This window comes from Nerophis ophidion, linkage group LG04 (assembly GCF_033978795.1).
Source record: "Nerophis ophidion isolate RoL-2023_Sa linkage group LG04, RoL_Noph_v1.0, whole genome shotgun sequence".
NCBI lineage: Eukaryota > Metazoa > Chordata > Actinopteri > Syngnathiformes > Syngnathidae > Nerophis > Nerophis ophidion.
In genome coordinates, this window is record NC_084614.1 from 47,906,879 (window position 1) to 47,923,538 (window position 16,660).

Here is a 16,660-nt window from a genome sequence, read left to right on the forward strand (position 1 = left end):
AGATACCGCTGCACTCAGTCTTCACAACAGACTACAGAGAAAATCACTTTGTCTCTTGTGGATTTAAGACCCAATCAAAGGTGATATCGACCAAGTGAAGCTGAGACGGGATGTAGCGACTCTCTGCACCTTCTGCAGACATTTCTTCTTCAATCAATCAATCAATCAATCAATCAATCAATCAATCAATCAATCAATCAATCAATCAATGTTTATTTATATAGCCCTAGAGCACAAGTGTCTCAAAGGGCTGCACAAACCACAACGACATTCATGGTAGAGCCCACATAAGGGCAAGGAAAAACTCACACCCAGTGATGACTATGACTCTGAGAAACCTCGGAGGGGACCGCATATGTGGACAAACCCCCCACCCCCCTAGGGGACCGAAAGCAATGGATGTCGAGCGGGACTAACATGAAATTGTGAAAGTCCAATCCATAGTGGATCTAACATAACGGTGAGAGTCCAGTCCAAAGTGGATCCAATATAGTCGCGAGAGTCCCGTCTTCAAACTACCCTCCTGCTTGGCGCTGACTATCCTGTGCTTGAGTATTCAGACAACAAGATCGCTCTCTCCATGCATTTATACTTTGTATTAATCACAGTTTTCGCACGTACGTAACAGTCTTCATACTTACCATGAGCCTGCCGTTTATGGAACTTACTTCCAGCTTACATGTTACCTCTAACACTAAATATAGATCTATTCAAGACAAGATTTAAAAAAAGTTTTTGGTTGATCCATTAAAAAAGTCTTCTTTTGGTCGTATTGTACTTGTTCCCATTTATTTTACCTACTCAGTGGCCATGTGGTTCAGAGTGTCCGCCCTGAGACTGGAAGGTTGTGAGATCCAACCCCGGCCAAGTCATACCAAAGACTATAACAACGGGACCCATTACCTCCCTGCTTGGTACTCAGCATCAAGGGTTGAAATTGGGGGATAAATCACCAAAAATTATTCCCGAACGAGGCCACTGCTGCTGCTCACTGCTCGCCTCACCTGCCAGGGGGTGAACATGGGGATGGATCAAATTCAGAGGACAGTTTCACCACAACTTGTGTGTGTGTGTGTGTGTGTGTGTGTGTGTGTGTGTGTGTGTGTGTTTGTGTGTGTGTGACTGTCGTTGGGACTTTAACTTTAACCTTCAACTTTTTTTCTGTGATGCAATAATTATCTTAATATTTAGAATTTTAAATTTGAAATGTAATTTGGTTTCTGGACTGGGATCCTTTAAAAAGAAAAAAAAAAAGGAAAAAAACACATTTAGCTTTGGCCTGTTAACATTAGCAATCTGTACACTCAGATTGAGGCTACTAACACAATTGGTGTGTCAACTACTATAACAAAGTAAATAGCAAATATGTGATGTGATTTACTTTCATTCCACATTTTAGCTGGCCCCTCCATTTCACATTTATTCTCGAACAAATCAAATCAAATCAACTTTATTTATATCGAGTCCGAGTGAGCAGTATTGGTCATTTTCACTTAAAAAAGTAATTAGTTAGTTACAAATAAAATCTCCCAAAAAATAATTTAGTTAGTAGCTCAGTTACCTGATTGTAAGAGTAATCAGCTACCCAGCAAAGTAATGGTGTTGCCATCCATCTATCCCTTTTCTACCGCTTGTCGGCATTTTTTATTTTGTTATTTTATAGGCTGTTATATTCGATAGTTTCACAAATATGTTTATATTAACTGATTGAAGAATAAAACCACCATATACAATTCTAAAACCTGACACCCCGCATTTCATTCAACCAAACTGTAGTAACGAGCTACTTCACATTATAAGTAACGGCAACAGCGTTGCGATGATTGGAATAGTAATGAATTATTTACTCGTCACGGAAAAAAATATTGCCGTTCGTAACGCCGATATACAAAACATGAAACCAGTGAAATTGTCACATTGTGTAAATCATAAATAATAATAGAATACATATTTGCAAATAATTTTCAACCTACCGTATTTCCTTGAATTGCCGCCGGGTATATAGTATGCACCTGTCTAGAATTACTGCCGGGTCAAACTCGTTTCGCAAAATAATTAGCGCATGCTTAGCATTACCGCCGGCTCAGGATTAACGCCGGGTCAAACTCCATCCCATCCATCCATTTCCTACCGCTTATTCCCTTTCGGGGTCGCGGGGGGCGCTGGCGCCTATCTCAGCTACAATCGGGCGGAAGGCAGGGTACACCCTGGACAAGTCGCCATCTCACGGGTCAAACTCGTTTCGCAAAATATTATTTTTATTAGCGCATGTTTAGAATTTTCGCCGGGTCAAACTCGTTTCGCCAAATAATTAGCGAATGCCTAGAATTTCCACCGGGTCAAACTCATCACGTCACGAGTGACACTTCAACTGTCATCATTTTCAAAATGGAGGAGACTGATTTTAATAATTTGAAATCGCATAAAGGAAAGAAGATTAAGAGCTATTCAGTAGGATTTAAGGTCCAAGCTATTGAATATGCTAAAAAGAACAGTGAGGAGCTATGTTTTATTAATATACCGTAGCTGCGTGTGTCAAATATGAGTCATTAAATGACTCCCGCCTCCTGGTAGTAGAGGGCGCTAGTGATCCTTCTTGCGACAACTCGGCTGCAGAAAAAAAGGACAACAAGCATCAAGAGTGAGCAGCGATCTTTTATTTTTTCCTCTCGCTTGCACTTTTAACATGGAGGATTACATATCTAAAATAAAACAGTTTTTTAAACTGGACTTTCAATCGAAGCAGGAGGTAATAAAGGAAGATCTCTATCGAGACAGAGAGACTTTTAAAACTGAAGAAAGATAAGGAAGACTTCTATAAACAAGTTATCGATGCTTTTGGGTACGGCGTGGCGAAGTTGGTAGAGTGGCTGTGCCAGTAATCTGAGGGTTACTAGTTCAATCCCCACCTTCTACCATCTTAGTCAAGTCCGTTGTGTCCTTGGACAAGACACTTCACCCTTGCTCCTGATGGGGCCTGGTGAGCGCCTTGCATGGCAGCTCCCGCCATCAGTGTGTGAATGTGTGTGTGAATGGGCGAATGTGGAGATACTGTCAAAGCGCTTTGAGCTCCTTAAAAAGGGTTAGAAAAGCGCTATACGAGTACAACCCATTTACGATTTACCATTGATAAGAAGGAGCTGCGCATGGACTTCATTTATAAGTAAAGGTAAGACCATAATAACGTTTTTTTTTTTATTAAAAGTGGTTTTCATGATGGTATCCCTACATCACACTCAAATTTATAAGCCCAGGCCTAAATTTACCGCATGCCTTTGGTAAACGCCGGAGTGAGAGGAGGTTTTAAAATAATTAGCGCATGCTTGCCTTTAACGGATGCCTTTGGTAAACGCCGGAGTGAGAAGAGGTTTTAAATTAATTAGCGCCCCGGCGGCAATTCAAGGAATTACGGTACATTCAGTTGAATAGACTGCAAAGACAAGATACTTAATGTTCGAACTGAAAAACGTGTTTTTTTTTTTTTAACGAAAATTCATCAACTTAGAATTTAATGGCAGCAACACATTGCAAAAAAGTTTGCACATAGGCATTTTTACCACTGTGTTACATGGTCTTTCCTTTTAACAACACTCGGTAAACATTTGGGAACTGAGGAGACCAATTTTTTTAAGCTTTTCAGGTGGAATTATTTCCCATTCATGCTTGATGTACAGCTTAAGTTGTCGTATTTTCCCTTGTCGTATTTTGCGCTTCATAATGTGCCAAACAATTTCAATTGGAAACATGTCTGGACTACAAGAAGGCTAGTCTAGTACACACATTCTTTTACTACGAAGCCAAGCTGCTGTAGCACATGCAGAATGTGGCTTGGCTTGGCATTGTCTTGCTGAAATAAGCAGGGACGTTTTATGAAAAAGACCTTGCTTGGATGGCAACATACACTATATTGCGAAAAGTATTTGGCCACCTGCCTTGACTCACATATGAACTTGAAGTGCCAATATGATGTTGGTCCACCTTTTGCAGCTATTACAGCTTCAACTCTTCTGGGAAGGCTGTCTACAAGGTTGCAGAGTGTCTTATTAGGAGTTTTCGACCATTCTTCCAAAAGCGCATTGGTGAGGTCATGCACTGGTGTTGGTCGAGAAGGCCTGGCTCTCAGTCTCCATTCTAATTCAGCCCATAGGTCTTCTATCGGGTGCAGGCCGGTCAAGTTTCTCCACACCAGACTCTGTCATCCATCTCTTTATGAACTTGGATGCTTGGATGCTTGGATGGCAACATACACTATATTGCGAAAAGTATTTGGCCACCTGCCTTGACTCACATATGAACTTGAAGTGCCAATATGATGTTGGTCCACCTTTTGCAGCTATTACAGCTTCAACTCTTCTGGGAAGGCTGTCTACAAGGTTGCAGAGTGTCTTATTAGGAGTTTTCGACCATTCTTCCAAAAGCGCATTGGTGAGGTCATGCACTGGTGTTGGTCGAGAAGGCCTGGCTCTCAGTCTCCATTCTAATTCAGCCCATAGGTCTTCTATCGGGTGCAGGCCGGTCAAGTTTCTCCACACCAGACTCTGTCATCCATCTCTTTATGAACCTTGCTCTGTGCACTGGTGGACAGTCATGTTGGAAGAGGAAGGGGCCCACTCCAAACTGTTCCAACAAGGTTAGGAGTATGGAATTGTCCAAAATGTTTTTGTATCCTGGATTATTCAAAGTTCCCTTCACTGGAACGAAAGGGCTGAGCCAAACTCCTGAAAAACAACAACTCACCATAATTCCTCCTCCACCAAATTTCTGGATTTGTTGCACAGGTAGCATTCTATGAAAGTTCCACAGTGGAAATCACTGAGCTCCTGAGAGTGGCCCATTCTTTCACAACTGTTTGTAGAAACAGTCTCCATGCCTAAGTGCTTGATTTTATACACTTGTGGCCAGGCCAAGTGATTAGGACACCTGATTCTGATCATTTGGATGGGTGGCCAAATACTTTTGGCAATATAGTGTATGTTGCTCCAAAACATGTATGTACCTTTCAACATTAACGATACCTTCACCCATGCCTTGGGCACAAATACGCCCCCATACCATCACAGATGCTGGCTTTTGAACTTTGCGCCTAGGACAGTCCGGGCGGTTATTTTCCTCTTTGGTCCGGAGAACACAACGTCCACAGTTTCCAAAAACAATTTAAAATGTGGATTCGTCAGACCACAGAACTCATATCCACTTTGCATCATTCCATCTTAGATGAGCTTGGGCCCAGCGAAGCGTTTCTGGGTGTTGTCGATAAATGGCTTTGGTTTTAACTTGCACTAACAGATGTAACAACCGACTGTAGTTACTGACAGCTGTTTTCTGAGGTGTTCCTGAGTCCATGTGGTGATATCCTTTACACACTGATGTCGCTTTTTGATACAGTGCCGTCTGAGGGATCGAAGGTCACGGGCATTCAATGTTCGCTTTCGGCTTTGCCGCTTACGTTCAGTGATTTCCCCTGATTCTCTGAACTTTTCACCATCTACGGACCGTAGATGGTGAAATCCCTAAATTCCTTGCAATAGCTGGTTGAGAAAAGTTGTTTTTAAACAATTTGCTCACGCATTTCTTCACAAAGTGGTGACCTTCGCCCCATCCTTGTTTGTTGTTTGGGGACGGCGTGACACAGTTTGGAGAGTGGCCATGCCAGCAAATTGAGGGTTCCTAGTTCAATCCCCACCTTCTGCCAACCTCATCGCGTCCGTTGTGTGCTTGAGCAAGACCTTTCACCCTTGCTCCTGATGGGTGGTGGTTAGGGACTTGCATGGCAGCTCTCGCTATCAGTGTGTGAATGTGTGGGTGAATGTGGAAATAGTGTCTGTCACATTTCAATTAGCAGTGGAACAGAGAAACCCAAGGATGCAGATGGAATTGAGAGTAAATAGTTCTTTACTTCACAAAAAGGAAATTAAATCACAACAATGATCCAAAACTTGAATGTACCAAAAAGCGACGGTGCGAAAAAGGAGAACACAAAAAAACACCGTGATAAAAAGAACTAAAGTTAAACTACAAACTAACTAAAACTAGGGTCGAAGTTGCAAGACGTTCAAACTACAAAGTGCATACTACGCTGGATGGCACAGGGAATAAATAGTCAAGAAGGTATGAGGCAAAAATACAAGGAGTCTAGGAGTCTTCATCCGAACACAGTCAAGGAGTGGAATAGCCGAGTGCCATCCAGATGGCCAGGTGCTGCTAAAGTAGTGCTGATGTAATTAGATACAGCTGTGTACGTCTTGCAGCTCCACCCACAGGAAACAGGAACTCTGAGGAAGACCAAATGTAAGAGACAAGTCTGCTGCACCAACAAGAGAAAACAGAGTTTACAAACCACAAGATGGTAGCAAGTCGTGACAGTGTCAAAGCGCTTTGAGTACCTTGAAGGTAGAAAAGCGCTATATAAATATAACCCATTTACCATTTATTTATTTTGTGAATGACACAGCATTTCATGGAAGCTGCTTTTAAACCCAATCAATAATCATGGCACCCACCTGTTCGCAATTAGCCTGTTCTCCTGTGGGATGTTCCCAATAAGGGTTTGATAAGCATTCCTCAACTTTCTCAATCTTTTTTGTCACTTTTGCCAGCCTTTTTGAAACGTGTTCCAGGCATCAAATTCCTAATGAGGTAATATTTGCAAAAATTAACAAAGTTTACAAGTTCCAATGTTAAGTATCTTGTCTTTGCAGTGTATTCCATTGAATATAGGTTGAAAAAGATTTGCAAATCATCGTATTCGGTTTTATTTACGATTTACACAACGTGGCACCTTCACTGGCTTGTTGGGTGACGTTTGCTTCATTCTGTATATCGATTATACAGTCTACCAAGAGTGCAGCTCTGCAACAATTGTAATTTTAACAAGAGTACGCTGAAGCTTTTATTGCCAATCATCTCCGAAGCTGTTATGTCTCAGTTCTAATCAGCATTTATTGCCCATAAAAATTGTGTTGCTTTCAAACACAATTGCTGATCATTTTACAATGTTGAAGCAGAGTCTTGGATATAAGTCTTGCTGCAGAAATAAATGAGATGGATGTTTTGTGCATGCAGAAGTTAAAATATCTATCAAGATCATGCATTTGTTACGATTTTGTGATGATTGCTGCTTGTTGGTTTAAGTTTTCAGACTCCATCCATCCATCCATCCATTTCCTACCGCTTGTCCCTTTTGGGGTCGCGGGGGGTGCTGGAGCCTATATCAGCTGCATTCGGGCGGAAGGCGGTGTACACCCTGGACAAGTCGCCACCTCATCACAGGGCCAACACAGATAGACAGACAACATTCACACTCACATTCACACACTAGGGCCACTTTTACTGTGGCCAATCAACCTATTCCCAGGTGCATGTCTTTGGCGGTGGTTAGGAAGCCGGAGTACCCGGAGGGAACCCACACATTCACGGGGAGAATATGCAAACTCCACACAGAAAGATCTCCAGCCTGGGATTAACCTCGGGACGACTCAGGACCTTTGTATTGTAAGGCGCACATACACAGACTCATTGCTTGTCTGTCATATCTTTCAACTCTCCTGTTTTCCTCTGGGAATTTTTGCATTCTGTTTTCTTTGAAGTCAATCAATCAATCAAACTTTATATACATAGCCCTTAATCACAAGTGTCTCAAAGGAGTGCACAAGCCACAACGACATCCTCGGTTCAGTTCCCACATCAGAGCAAAAAAACTCAACCCACTGGGTACAATAAGAAACATCCGAGGGTACCCCCCCATCCGCCCCCCCACCCCCGGGCGACCGGTGCAATGGATGTCGAGTGGATACAGTTAATAATGTTAGAGTCCAGTCCAAAGAGGGGTCTGCAGGGGATCATCTTGAATGGAGTCAAGTCAGCAGCGCAGAGATGTCACCAACTGATGCACAGAAGAGTGGTCCACCCCAGGTCCCGACTTTGAACAGCTAACAATTCATCTGTGGTCACCTAATAACCTCTTCATAAAGGAGAGGGGGGCAGAACAGAAAATAGACGGCAGATCAACTGGTCTAAAAGGGGGGGGTCGATTTAAAGGCTAGCGTATACAAATGTGTTTTAAGATGGGACTTAAATGCTTCTACTGAAATAGCATCTCTAACTGTTACAGGTAGGGCATTCCAGAGTACTGGATGGAGCCAGAATAGAAAACGCTCTATAGAACACAGACTTTTTTGGGGCTCTGGGAATCACTTATAAGCCGGAGTTTGTAGAACGCAGATTTGAGATTAAAAAATGGCTGTTTTAGTCACACTCTTACTGTGTGACAAAAACGAGAGAGTTGGGTTCATCTGACATCACTTGGACAAAGACAATCAATCAATCAATGTTTACTTATATAGCCCTAAATCACAAGTGTCTCAAAGGGCTGCACACACAACAACGACAGCCCCGGTAGAGCCCACATAAGGGCAAGGAAAAACTCACACCCAATGGGACGTCGGTGACAGTGACAATGATGACTATGACAAACCTTGGAGAGGACTGCATATGTGGGCAACTCCCCCCCCTAGGGGACCGAAAGCAATGGATGTCGAGCGGGTCTAACATGATATTGTGAAAGTCCAATCCATAGTGGATCTAACGTAACGGTGAGAGTCCAGTCCAAAGTGGATCCAAAATAGTAGCGAGAGTCCTTTCCATAGTGGAGCCAGCAGAAAACCATCCCAAGCGGAGGCAGATCAGCAGCGCAGAGATGTCCCTAACCGATACACAGGCAAGCGGTCCATCCTGGGTCCAGACTATGGAGGGGCGGTCCATCTTGGGTCCCGACTCTGGACAGCCAGTATTTCATCCATGGCCACCAGACCTGTGTCCCCCCCCCTCCCTCCACAAGGGAGAGGGGGACAGAGGAGAAGAAACGGCAGAGCCACTGGTCTAAAAATGGGGTCTATTTAAAGGCTAAAGCAATGTTTTTCAACCACTGTGCCATTGCTGTGAGATACGATCTGGTGTGCCGTGGGAGATGATCTAATTTCACCGGTTTGGGGTTAAAATTGTTTTTTGCAAACCAGTAATTGTAGTCTGCAAATGATGTGTTGTTGTTGAGTGTCGGTGTTGTCTAGAATAACCGTGTAATACTCTCCCATATCAGTAGGTGGCAGCCGGTAGCTAATTGCTTTGTAGACGTTGGAAACAGCAGGAGGCAATGTGAAAGTAAAAAAGGGATTTAATGCTTAAACAAAAAAATAAACAAAAGGTGAGTGCCCCAAAGAAAAGGCATTGAAGCTTAGGGAAGGTTATGCGGAACAAATCTAAAACAGAGCTACAAAATAAACAAAACCAGAATGCTGGACGACAGCAAATACTTACTGTGGAGCAAAGACGGCGTCCACAAAGTACATCCGAACATGACAATCAACAATGTCCCCACAAAAAAGGATAATCCATCCATTTTTTACCGGTTATTCTCTTCGAGGTTACGGGGGACGCTGGAGCCTATCTCAGCTACAATCGGGCGGAAGGCGGGGTACACCCTGGACAAGTCGCCACTTCATCACAGGGTGAAAAAAGCTGAAATATTCTTGATTGCTAAAACAAAGTAGATGCAGGAAATATCGCTCAAAGGAAGACATGAAACTGCTACAGGAAAATGCCCAAAAAATAGGAGCGCAAGACAAGAACAAAGACTACACACAGGAAAACAGCAAACAAATCCAAATAAGTCAGGGCGCAATGTGAAAGGTGGCAACAGTACACCTACTTTGAGACAAAAGCTAAAGTGATGCATGCTTGGTTTTGCTTTAAAGTCATATCCAACCTTTGTGACGACGACTTTTTACTGTTTTTACTGTTACTGTTTTGTTTTTTAGTGATTTCTGTTGGTGATGTGCCTCCGCATTTTTCCAACGCAAAAAATGTGCCTTGGCTCAAAAAAGGTTGAAAAACAGCGCGCTAGAGTATACAAATGAGTTTTAAGATGAGACTTATATGCTTCTACTGAGGTAGCATCTCGTACTGTTACCGGGAGGGCATTCCAAAGTACTGGAGCCCGAATGGAAAGTGCTCTATAGCCCGCAGACTTTTTTAGGGCTATGGGAATCACTAATAAGCCGGAGTCCTTTGAACGCAGATTTCTCGCCGGGACATATGGTACAATACAATCGGCAAGATAGGCTGGAGTTAGACCGTGTAGTATTTTATACGTAAGTAGTAAAACCTTAAAGTCACATCTTAAGTGCACAGGAAGCCGGTATAGGCGTAATGTGATCAAACTTTCTTGTTTTTGTCAAAAGTCCAGCAGCCGCATTTTTTACCAACTGTAATCTTTTAATGCTAGACATGGGGAGACTCGAAAATAATATGTTACAGTAATCGAGACGAGACGTAACAAATGCATGGATAATGATGTCAGCGTTGCTAGTGGACAAAATGGAGCGAATTTTAGCGATATTATGGAGATGAAAGAAGGCTGTTTTAGTAACGCTCTCAATGTGTGACTCAAAGGAGAGAGTTGGGTCGAAGATAATACCCAGATTCTTTACCGAGTCGCCTTGTGTAATTGTTTGGTTGTCAAATGTTAAAGTTGTATAAGACCTTCTGGAAGAAAGTTTTGTGGTCAGATGAAACACAAATCGAGCTGTTTGGCCACAATGTCCAGCAATATGTTTGGAGGAGAAAAAGGGAGGTCTTTAATCCCAGGAACACCACACCCACCGTCAAGCATGGTGGTAGTAGTATTATGCTCTGGGACTGTTTTGCTGTCAATGAATCTGGTGCTTTAAATGGGAAAATTACAAAGGAGGATTATCTCCAAATTCTTCAGGACAACCTAAAATCATCAGCCTGGAGGTTGGGTCTTGGGCGTGGTTGGGTATTCAAACAGGACAACGGCCCTTAACACACATCAAAAGTGGTAAAGGAAAGGCTATATCAGGCTAGAATTAAGGTTTTAGAAAGGCCTTCTCAAAGTCCTGACTTAAACGTGTGGACAATGCTAAAGAAACATGTCCATGTCAGAAAACCAACAAATTTAGCTGAACTGCACCAATTTTGTCAACAGGAGTGGTCAAGAATTCAACGAGAAGCTTGTGGATGTCTACCAAAAGTGCTTATATAAAAAAAAAAATTAAAAAAAAAAAAAAAAATATATATATATATATATATATATACCAGTGACGTGCTTTTCAGGGGAGGCAAGTGAGGCAGTGCCTCACCTGCCACCAGGTGGCTTAACCATGAGATGTTCCAAAACGAAGTAATAAAAAAAAAATGTTTTAATATTTCTCTTTTGGTTTATGGTTTCTACGTAATTATGGTGTGGTTCCTGTATCCATCCATCCATTTTCTACCGCTTATTCCCTTTCGGGGTAGCGGGGGGCGCTGGCGCCTATCTCAGCTACATTCGGGCGGAAGGCGGGGTACACCCTGGACAAGTCGCCACCTCATCGTAGGGCCAACACAGATAGACGGACAACATTCACACACTAGGGCCAATTTAGTGTTGCCAATCAACCTATCCCCAGGTGCATGTGGTTCCTGTATATTTTGATAATTTTCATGGTCAAAATCACGGAAATTCCATGTTTCCTGATCAAAACAATGCAGCAGATGAGAAGTGAGGCAGACACAGGCGGTGCCTCCACGGCCACCCACAGTGTGTATTGGGCGAGCGTGCGAGGGGGCGCATGATTGTTGCCACGTGGAAAAGGCAGGTCTTGAGGCACCAAGTACCTCTGCCTCAAGGTAGGGGGCGATATATTGTCAACTTGCAGTTCAATGCCTCAGCAGTACTCTGACTCGCCTCACTGGGAGAAGTGGGGGCGCTCAAGCTAGCAGACACAGGTCTGTCCAGCGGAAGCCAGCATTTTTTTCTTTTCTTTTTTTTAAACTGTATTTATAACAAACATGGCATTTTTATTAAAGTAAGTAAGTAAGTGAATCCGTAGATCGGGCCGGACATTCAAAAGTTTTGTTTCCATGATTCTCCTTTGGAAAATGTATTCAAAACATCTCTCCCACCTGTCTTTCTTTGCTTCGGACCCACATCCGCTCCGAGACATTCTTGGTCGTAGTGTCATGTTCGTAGCGCAATATAAGATAATTTCCTGATGCTGTCTGCTAATTAACATCAGCAAAGCCATTGCAGAAAGCCATACAGATGTAATATTTGCCATCTGTGCCAATATAAAAAGCGGACATCGTGTACAATAAGAACTGCGCTGTTGACTTGTGATGAGCTGCAGATGCCTTGTTTTGGGGTGAAGTCATAGACAACCAGAAAAGCAACACATTTTTATACTCCAAAAGTTAAAAAAGCACCCCCAAGAGTGGCATTACAGAGCGTGCATGGACACTAGGACTTCACATGTAGGTGTGAAAATGCAAAACAAAAATTTTTTTGAGAAATGTGACTATAGTCCATGGAAACATAGTCAGTTTCAAAGAAGGTAAATGGCTGGTCTTCCAGAGTTATCATTTTGAAGATGAAGTCACGGAATATTTTAGTCCTCGGGTGGTCTCTGGCAAACGTTTTGCGCTTTTCAAACGCTGTGGCGATAGGAACAAGCCCTGGGCCTTTTTTTTGCCGCTGACTTTGGAACAGGTTCTTTGGCAGCAGGCATTTCAAAGGTAGGCTTTGAAAACACAGTCGGAGCAATGCTGGTGTTTCAAGTGGCTGATAAAGTCTGATGTGTTTACCCGCTCTCAGCAACTTCTTTAAATTTGTCGGTGGAACATGCCATGCAGGGGCCATCTTTTTGGGGTAATTAATTCCATATAAACCAAGTAAGTTTTCTCTTTACAAATCATAGGTTGGAGTTGATCAATAGAAGAATTGCGATTCTACTATCAAGATGTGATTGTTTGTTTGATGACCAGCCTAGTACACTCTGAATCATGTCAAATTTTGTTGTTTGCTGAACACCCATTATGTAAGCCGTTAAATACTGCAAGTCAGATAAATAGAGCTGGATTGAACCCCAATGTTGACAGAAGGTTAAATTAAGTAGAGTTGAACTCCAGGTTTTTGGAAAAGATTAAGATGGTAAACTGGATTTATGTCAAGTACTCTTCTGTCAAATTACAATCCATTTCCCCTATTCAATTATTCAGTTTTGTCTTTATACCCCCATCAGCTTCATATTTCAGTGTAAACTCTCACTGACCTTTAAAATTCCTCTTGCATTCATTCACACAATGCATTATTTATACCAGCATTACCACAAAGCCGTTGTTTACATTAGGCTGGAAAAACATGTCGGCTGCCATTGATCTTCAGCTAACGGGTTATATGTTCTATAAGTCATAGAGACTTTGTATGCTGCTACAAGCTTGTAGAGGGATAAGAAAGCCCAAATGTGACAATCGCACAAATGCATCGAAGGTGGGTTGACATAACAGAGTTACCCTCCTGCTTGATGACAGGCAAAATGACAACATCAACAGCCTAAAAATGATAGAAAAAAACAAGTTTACACAAAATATTTGATGGTGTTTTTATTGCTAGTCTGCTTGGATGGCGGAGAAGCAGTGAAATCTAAGCTGTTTTATATTGCTGCTATACACTCATTGCTTTCAAAGTGTTGACATTTCAACCCGCTCAATTTTAATTGCATAATTTTGCTCTGGTTTACTTTAACAGGCTTTTTAAAAGGTTATAAGTGTGTTGCATGTGTTTTTTTTTTGTTCAGTCAATCATTTACGTTTCGGCTACAACAGCACATTTAAGTCTAATTTCCGATTTTATTAGAAGACATGAATTAAAGCAGCTTCCATCTTCATCCACACCTACTAGGACTAGGACTTTTAAAACAGAGATTAGAATTAGATTTTTGTGGGAGAAGAAAAATACAGTTAAACACGCAAAGAAGAGGATTGTTACCCTTACACCAGGGTCTCAAACTCACTTATTCGTGGCCCTCTGCTGTACTTGAATTCACGGATGTCACGTGCATTTACTGTCACGTGCATTTACTGCAGGCCAAATTGGCCCAAAATAAAAAAAAATGTTGAATCCGATTTTTGTGATGTGATCTTAATCAGACTCCAGTATAAAAACATACTGGACCCAATGTATTAAATATGAGCGTTATAATCTTGCGAGACTTCTGTGATGACGTATAACAAGACTAACATCTTGTTTGCGACTGTCAACATTAAAAGAGCAACATGGCAGGCAGCACCGAAATAGTTAAACAATTGTCCCCCGAATAGGGATGCAAACCGAATACCAGACAATTCCAGTACTCGGTTTGCATCCCCCTTTGGAAGTAATACCCAACAATTTAGGTAATACTTCCTAATTGGGTCGTTCCAAGCGGACTGTTAAAATTCCGGACTAATGATGCTGCTTTCCACACTTCTTTATCTATCTGACCATCGTAATTATGACAAGCCGCGCTGAAACATTTACTCAGGTGCCATTGCAAAGCATAAAAAAACACAGCGGAGGAGGTCACTTATGGGTACGTGGATGTAAACCGAAACTTAGATTCGAGCTAAAAATGTGACTGAGATGTTGTCATTGAGAAGAAAATTATTGAGAAGAAAATGGGAATAATTTTTTCCCTGGACTGGAAAAACACTCACCTCCACGGAGCCGTGCCAGCCGGGGGCCATCTCTCTATACACGAAAGCCCTGCACGATGCACCCTTGTGGGGCATATCTGTGCTTGCCTCCCAGACACATGGCCATGTCACGCCAAATTTATTCTCCCCTACAAACACCTTCCCCCTGGAAGAAACTGCTTGAAGGACCCCAATGAGGGTGGAAGGACCCCAATGAGGGTGGAAGGACCTTAAAGCAGCCCAAACAGCTGCCTGTTTTAAAAGCATTATAATTGGCTGATTGTCATAGGTGAAAAATAACGGTGAGGAAAAAATATTAGCATTCCAGCATGCTAACCTTTCAAGCTATTTTTGCTTTGCTAATTTTGCATCTGTAACCCTCAAGAGTCATATACCTTGGTATTGTCACGCCCTCAATGGGATCCTTCAGGCATTGGAGGGGCTGTCACGCCAAATTTCTTCCGGGGGTAAGGTTTTTGTAGGGGTGAAGAAATTTGGCGTGACAACCACCTCAAACCACCAAACTAACTCTCTGGGCGGCATGGCGTGGTGGGTAGAGCGGCCGGCCAGAAACCTGAGGGTTGCAGGTTCGCTTCCCACCTATTGACATCCAAAAAATCGCTGCCGTTGTGTCCTTGGGCAGGACACTTCACCCTTTGCCCCCAGTTCCGCTCACAATGATGAATGAATGACAGGTGGTGGTCGGAGGGGCCGTAGGTGCAAACTGGCAGCCACGCTTCCGTCAGTCTACCCCAGGGCAGCTGTGGCTACTGATGTAGCTTACCACCACCAGGTGTGAATGAATGTTGAGTCCCACTTCTCTGTGAGCGCTTTGAGGGTCTAGAAAAGAGCGATGTAAATCTAAGTTATTATTATTATTATTTTTAATATACAGTGCCGAACATTTCCAAAATGACTTTAAGATGTCAGGTGATGTTTCTTTAGCAAATATGATGATTACTTGTCACCATAAAGCGTGTGCAGTGGGTGACATTGTTATCACCAGGAAAGATGAGGTCAGCTACCTAGGTTCCATTCTAGAGGCTAATCTTCCCTGTGATAAAATGGCAACCAAAGTAATCAAAAAGGTCAACCAACGAACGAGATTTCCTCTACAGAATCTCCTCTCTGGTCAACAAAAGCACCATGAATATTCTAGCTAGAACTGTCATGCAGCCCTTTATCGATTACGCGTGCACCTCCTGGTGCCCCAGCACCTCCAAAACCCTCAAAAAACAATTTAGCCAGGTTACTTCTAGACATCCACCACAGATCACACCTCACTCTTACCCACTTCTCCAAAGTGGGCTGGCTCAGGGTGGAGGACAGAGTAAAACAACTTGCACTGAGCCTAGTCTAAAAAACCCGCTCCACCTCCCTGATACCAAAGTACATGTCAAACTACTTCCTTAAAGTAAATGACCGCCATAACCACAACACCATGGGGAGCTCCACAAACCCAGATTTCGATCTAACAAAGGTCTTAACTCATTCTCCTTCTATGCCACATCAATTTGGAATGCACTCCCAACAGGTGTAAAAGTAAGTGCAGCTCTATCCTCCTTTAAAACCGCACTAAAACAACACCTGCAGGCAACTTCAACCCTAAACTAGCCCTCCCCCCTCCACATCCCATCTCCCCAGATTGTAAATAATCAAATTGTTATGCACTAGGCAAAGGGAAAGAGGCGACAGCAAGGCAGAACTGCGTTTTGAAGGTTTATTTAAACTTTTAATGAATGTGTGGGATGTATATTCTACCATTAGTGAGTGAATGCCGACTATATGTGGAATTAACCAATGTGAATTTACCAGAGGTTGTTGTCGGTGCGTGTTGGATGTATCGTTCGTCGAATCCAAAAGGGGTGAGGCGAAGGGGTAGTCCGCGGGAAGGCAAGCAGTCGGGGCCGGAGAGAGGCATCGATGTTAGGGTCCAAACAGTGGTCAAGGATCGGAGAAGGCAAGCAACAATCCGGGAGGAGGTCGTGGGGCAAGGACACGATCATTGAAGACACTGTGGAAGACACAAAGGACATCAAGACGGGAACGAGGAAAACACAAAGAAGGCGAACAAGGAACGAGGGAGAGGTGCCAGACGTGATGCTTACTCAGGTGAGATTGGCTACGTTCTGGTGAAGGCATCCTGGCTTTG